The 6,384-nt window shown below is 43.5% G+C and overlaps 1 long non-coding RNA gene across 1 annotated transcript; it reads right to left on the minus strand.

The window, feature by feature from the left end:
- Positions 1–4,871: 4,871 nt before the first annotated feature.
- Positions 4,872–5,354, minus strand: LOC123059727 (uncharacterized). The gene is made up of 2 exons (XR_006427536.1): positions 5,253–5,354; positions 4,872–5,141 (listed from the first exon to the last, which is right to left on the minus strand). It is a non-coding gene; the product is annotated as an uncharacterized lncRNA (long non-coding RNA).
- Between the last annotated feature and the right edge of the window lie 1,030 nt (positions 5,355–6,384).

Here is a 6,384-nt window from a genome sequence, read left to right on the forward strand (position 1 = left end):
ACGCGCCAAACTTCGTCCAGGTGAGGCCTGTCACACTGACCTCGGTCGTCGTTGCACCAGTCGCACTGCCCCGGGAGACTTCCGTCGTCTGAGTACGACATTTTCTATATTCATAATTCAAAGATTAAACTTCTACAATTAAATATATGTACTACAAAACTAAATTAGATCATTGTTATACATCACGGGTTGATTATCGATCTACCGAGTCTTTTCTTGAAAACTCTCAGCTCACGTGGTGTATACATTCCACTGTTGGTGATGATCGCTCCTCCTTTCGTCCCCGAGTGCATAACAATGGTATAGCACAAGGAGAAGAAGGAGAAACGACCCCACGACAACAGTCGAGATTCTTCGTCCTCTCACATATGGTGGAGCCTCAACGGACTTAAATTCAACCCAAAATATCGTTTAACTAACTTTCTAGAAAATCCACGCCACTCGATATTTCTTACATATTCTAGCACAAGTCATGCCAAAATTCACGGAAAAAACCGGCATGACCTTTGCTAAAAAAGGACATATCGAGCGCCTGAAATTTGCCGCAACGGAAATTAATCAACACTCCGGCAAAACATAGGCCACTCAGAGGTGTAACCTGCAAACATATCTTATTTGAGCAACACTAGATATACATGTTTTTATCTACATCATATGAGCATTCAAACTTGATGGTCATTGCATTTCAATGTTTGAAAATATGAGCAAAAACATTTCAAAATATCGTATAGGACTCATCTTGACATGGAGATTTGGCTGGTCTCACCTCGAGGTGGGGGGGGGGGGTCGGTGACGGGGACGACGACAGGGATGATGGAGGGACTCCTAGATTTCTGCAAAAACAAAAACCCTATAAGCTATCAACTAATCAAATGCATACGTCTTGCATAGTGGGGTCCAATTTGAGCATTCAAAATAGGAGTACTTCTCCAATTTGAACATTCAATAAGCAAAACCAAATTGTAAAATAAATAAGTATGCAAATTAGCATGCATTCAATAAGCAAAAGTAAATCATCTCTTGCGTCCATACATCGTCGAATATTATCACTAATACATCTCAAATAGTATCATACATATAACATCACTAATACAACTAAAACCCTAGCGCACGACGGGTATCGGCGCGGGCGGTGGACACCCAAAGAGAAGGAACCATCACACGATCATAGCTCCAGTGAGATCCGTGGAGAACCTGCGCTCCAACGCAACCATGCAGTGACGGGCATGCGCGTCCTCCTTGTTGAAACGGTGACGTACCACCTCCGCAGAGTCCTCAAGCCTCTGCACCATCACTAGCCCATGTGACCGCCACCAAAGAAGGTCCGGGTCAACGACAGACTGGTTCCTCACCAAGTTGTGCCTCCCGGTAGGTAGCCCCTTCCAATACCAGCCCGGCGGAGCCTAGTCCCGGACATGACCCATCTGATCAGCCAGGTGTCCTCCGCCAAGTCGATGACGAGGATGCGGGATAGGCATCGTCGACGTCGATGCGGGAATAATTGCTTTAACTAAAAAAATAACAACAAATGTGACATCTTCAAATAGTTCTATTAATTCAACTAGTCTTACTAAAAATAAACTGACTACAAATAAAAATAAACTAGTTCTTACTAAAAATAAACTAGTTCTTACTAAAAATAAACTAGTTCAACTAGTTATATTAATTTTCTTACTAAAAATACTCTAGTTCTATTAATTGAACTAGTTCTTACTAAAAATAAGCTAGTTCAACTAGTTCTATTAATTTTCTTAATAAAAATAAACTAGTTCTATAATTTCAACTAGTTCTTACTAAAAATAAACTAGGTCAACTAGTTTTATTAATTTTCTTACTAATTCTATTAAACACTTACTAAAAACAGTAAAAAAACTAATTAAGCATCTACAACTACTGCCCTATTAGATGAACCCTACATATGTACTTAAGCATCTACAACTACTTAAGCACCCATTGATGAACCCTACGAATTTGTCCTAAAAACTAATTAAGCATCTACAACTACTGCCATAATTAACATCTAGTTTACAATTAAGCATCTACAACTACTGCCCTAATTAGCATCTAATTTTATGAACCCTAACTAATTTGATGAACTCTAAAATTTGATAAACCCTAGGAACCCTAGCTAGGCAAAGGTAGGGGAGGAGGAGGAGGAGGAGGTGTACGCGTGCTCACCTCGAGCGTCGGCGGAGTTAGGGAGCGACTGAGGGAGGGGCAAGCGGTGTCGAGATCGGGGTCGGGGCTCAGGCGCGCGGCGGAGGGCGGCGATGTAGGGTGGCGTCGAGGACGGGGTCGGGGGCGGCGTCGAGGGCGTGCGGAGGGTGACGGGAGAGCGCGCGGCGGCCGGCGGCGATGCAGGGCGGTGACTGCGACGACAGCAGACGAGTGGGATTTGGGGAAGTAGCCTTGGGGAAGAAAGAACCATGTGGTTAGGTCAATTATAGCAGTAGCGCGTTTCAGGAAAAGCGCTACTGCTACATTAGTTATAGCTAACTTAGCTATAGCGCTGGCTGACTAAACGCGCTACTGCTAAGTTAGCTATAGCACATGTCCTAAAAGCACGCTGCTGCTACGCCTTTCTCCTTTATTTTTCTTTTTCATTTATTTTCCTTCACATTTTCTTTTTTTCTTTCCTTTTTTTATTCCTTCCATTTTCATTTACTTCTCTATATGTTTTTCATTTTATTTTATTTTCATTAGCAGTAGCAATAAGCTGCTACAACAACTTTAGCAGCCGCGCGCTTTTCTTAACTCGCTAATACTACTGGTAGCCTGGCGATAACAGTAGGGGAATTGTAGTTGTAGAGCTTCTTCACTGAGACGCGCTATTGCTATAAACTTAGCTGCAACGTGTTTGTTTGCCATGTGCTAGTGGTAAGTAGTAGTAGCGCTTCTTTTTGACCCGCACTACTGGTAAGATTCTGTGTATAAGGTTTTCCCTAGTAGTGCAAGATTACGCTACCCCAACACGTCCAGGAGGTCTGTGTACACTAATGTGCTTGAGAAATAGACCTTTTGTTGTCACAAGGCAGGGAAGCCTAAAGTAAATGAAGAAGTCTACGCCCCTATTTTCGATGAAAAAACGTTTTGCAACAACATTCGTGGTTTCTGGGCGACTTGGTTCATCGGTGTCGGCGACCTAGGTCACTAGAGGAGGAGGGTAGGCTAGTTTGTGCCTCGTGTTAGGCTATTCAGGTTGGGTGCTTCGGTGGTTTTTGGGCGACTTGGTTCATCGAGGTCGGCAACCTAGGTCATGAGGTGAGAGGGATAGCTGAATTTGTGCCTTGTGTTAGGCGATTCAGTTTGGGTGCTTCGGTGGTTTTGTGCGACTTGGTTCGTCGGTGTCGGCGACTTAGGTCATGAGGGGATAGGGGGTAGGTGAGTTTGCCCCTCGCGTTAGGCGATTCAGGATGGGTGCTTCGGTGGTTTTGTGCGACTTGGTTCGTCTGGGTCGGCGACCTTGGTCACGAGAGGAGAGTGGGGTAGGCGAGTTTGTCCCCCGTGTTAGGCAATTCAGTTTGGGTGCTTCGTTGGTTCTGCGCGACTTGGTTTGTCGGGGTCGGCAACCTAGGTCACCAGGGGAGAAGGGGCAGCCAAATTATATCATGAACACGTCCCCTTTGTGCGCATGTCCGGCCCAGCCGCTTGCTACTCTCCTCGAGCTCTTCGCCGTGGACGAGGTTACCTTACCACCATTCTGTCTGGCTAGCTCACCGAGCTCTCGCTCGCTCTCTGTGGATAAGAGCGGCAGGAATGGATTAGAGAAAGGAGTGGACGAGAATAGAGGAAGGTGAAGACATAAGGTGGTGGGCCCCATGACAATGAAATCAAATTCGAGCCAGAAGAGTCCTTGGATTTTTATTATCTGACAGGGCAAGGTTTACAATTTTAATATTAATTGTTGAATAGTTATGCGGAGGTGTAGCATTTTTGCAAAACTGGTCATGCTGAAAGCACATAATTCATATTCATGGCCGGAATAATTGAAGTTTATCATAAATGAAAGAGTAAGTTCCTTTTTTACCCCTAAAGTTGACGCTTGTGACAGAAACATTATAAAAGCGTATATTTAAGTTTTTGCTTAGGTTTTTAGGCTAAGTTTAGGCTTAAATCATTACATGCTTACTGGGATAGGAGAGTAAAGTGATTTTTGTTTCTTCCATTGCAATTGATGGACATATTTTGGTGGTACCTTTTGAATGTTGTTATGGGACGTTGGCGGTCAATAAACACAACAAATTCTACCCCGTTGCAACGCACGGGCATATATATATATATATATATATATATATATATATATATATATATATATAGCGTTTTGGCATTTTAGAAAATATCTCCACAAGCAGAAAGCTTACAGTTGATAATCGAGTCTTGAGAAGTGTGAATAAAACACATAATTTTTTCTTGGGTGGTCCAGATTGATGGGCCGATGGACTGGTTTTGCGCACCGGCGTAATATGTTCTTATAAATCTTGTGCTTCTTTTATCACCAAAAGGGGAGCGTAGACCCGACCTAGCTCTTTTTTCAGGATTTTTACGCGGCCGCGCCCCTGCTGCTGCTCTCTCGGCGTTACCAACACGCAAGCCGTCGGCGTCCCCTTCGTGCGCATCTCCATCCCAGCCGCTTGCTACACTCCTAGAGCTCTCCTCCGTGGAGGAGGGTACAACCACTCTGTCTGGCTAGCTCCGTCTCGCTCGCTCTCTCTATCTATCTCAAGGGATTGAGGAATGGATAAGAGCGGCCGGAATGGATTAGAGAAAGGAGTGGACTAGAATAGAGGAAGGGGAAGACATAAGGTTGTTGGCCCCACGACACGATCCACGGTTGTACACACACGCGCACGACGAACGACAAGGAAATCAAATTCGAGCCAGAAGAGTCCTTGGATTTTTATTATCTGACAGGGCAAGGTTTACAATTTTAAGAAGAGGAAACCCATAAAATAAAATCTAACAACACACGCACGACCCATATAACCCCATCTCGTTCAAGGAAACGTCTCCTCCGCTGTCTTTGCTGGTTGCGTCATTATCGCAGATAGCCGTATTGAAGTTTAATTTGATGCAGGCTGTAATGCATTTATGTTGGTTGCATTCACCAATATCAATACGGGCGCAATCTTTCAGCGCAGCACCTGAACCACACAATTTACCGATACACCCAAAAATCATGTTAATAAGTGTTTCCATGATCCTAATTTACAATACGGAATTTCAGTACTACGATCCGAGCCAGCTTAACTTACCGGAGGAAATGAGGAGCAGGGCCAAGGAGAAGGCAGCAAGCAGTTGAGCGCTGTTGAACGCCATGACCAATTGCTCGATCCAACGAAATTGTTGGATGCGATGGGAGTGTGAGGATAAGAACATGATGATGGAGTGCTATTTATACAAGTGATGGAAGTCTTAGCCTCTTGGCCCTGCATTAATATCTGAGAAGGATATGTGTATCAAAATGTTGCATGTTGGTCAGAATTAATTGTGTTCATTAATGTTGATTAATACTTGCCTAATATCTAACCCCAACTTGTGGCTTATGACAAAGGTCGCTAGTGTGCGTTCGTGAATAACCTGAATAAATGTTGTAGTAGTAAATACGTATATGGGTAATGAATGTTGATATTATGTAGAAAATTAATTGCATGTTGATATTAGATAGAATTTAAATTAAACATTAATTGTGACATAAGCACAAACATTAATTATTTCTTATCTAGGTCATTTGATTGATCTATTTTGATGGCCGAGATTAATTGAATGTGTTCCTTGGGTCTTTTTTATATTGGTATAGATATACGTGCAAATCAGTTATCATTGATCAATATCTACTCTTATCTCTAATCTAAAAGGGAAGTTGGTAGCTTGATATCCTGGTTTATTTTCGCCTCACCTATTTATTTTTGTCTAACCTCCCATCATCCCCTTTGCATTGGTTTATTTTCGCCTCATCTCTCAACACCCCATCCCATTGGATTTTTCTCCCGCACATTAAAAAATCAAATCCAATTGAAGGGGCACTAGTAGAAAAAGGGTCAAACATGAAGCACATTAGTGCCGGTTCCAACGGCTAGGCGGGCGGGTATCATTAGTACCGGTTCGTGGGCAACCTTTAGTACCGGTTCATGCCACGAACTGGTACTAATGAGGCCAGTGCGGCTGTGGTCAGGCTGGGGCCCCCACGAAGACCTTTAGTACCGGTTCATGGCATGAACCGGTACTAGAGTTTCTTAGTAAACTGATTTTTAGTCCCACCTCGCCAAGAGAGAGGCAGTATGAGCGGTTTATAAGCCGTGAGTGCAGAGACAATGACGAAGAGGCGCAATGCTCACCTGCACGTTGATTAGCTTCAAGCCTTTCGGAATAGCATAGATTGCACTG

This window comes from Triticum aestivum, chromosome 3A (genome assembly GCF_018294505.1).
Source record: "Triticum aestivum cultivar Chinese Spring chromosome 3A, IWGSC CS RefSeq v2.1, whole genome shotgun sequence".
NCBI lineage: Eukaryota > Viridiplantae > Streptophyta > Magnoliopsida > Poales > Poaceae > Triticum > Triticum aestivum.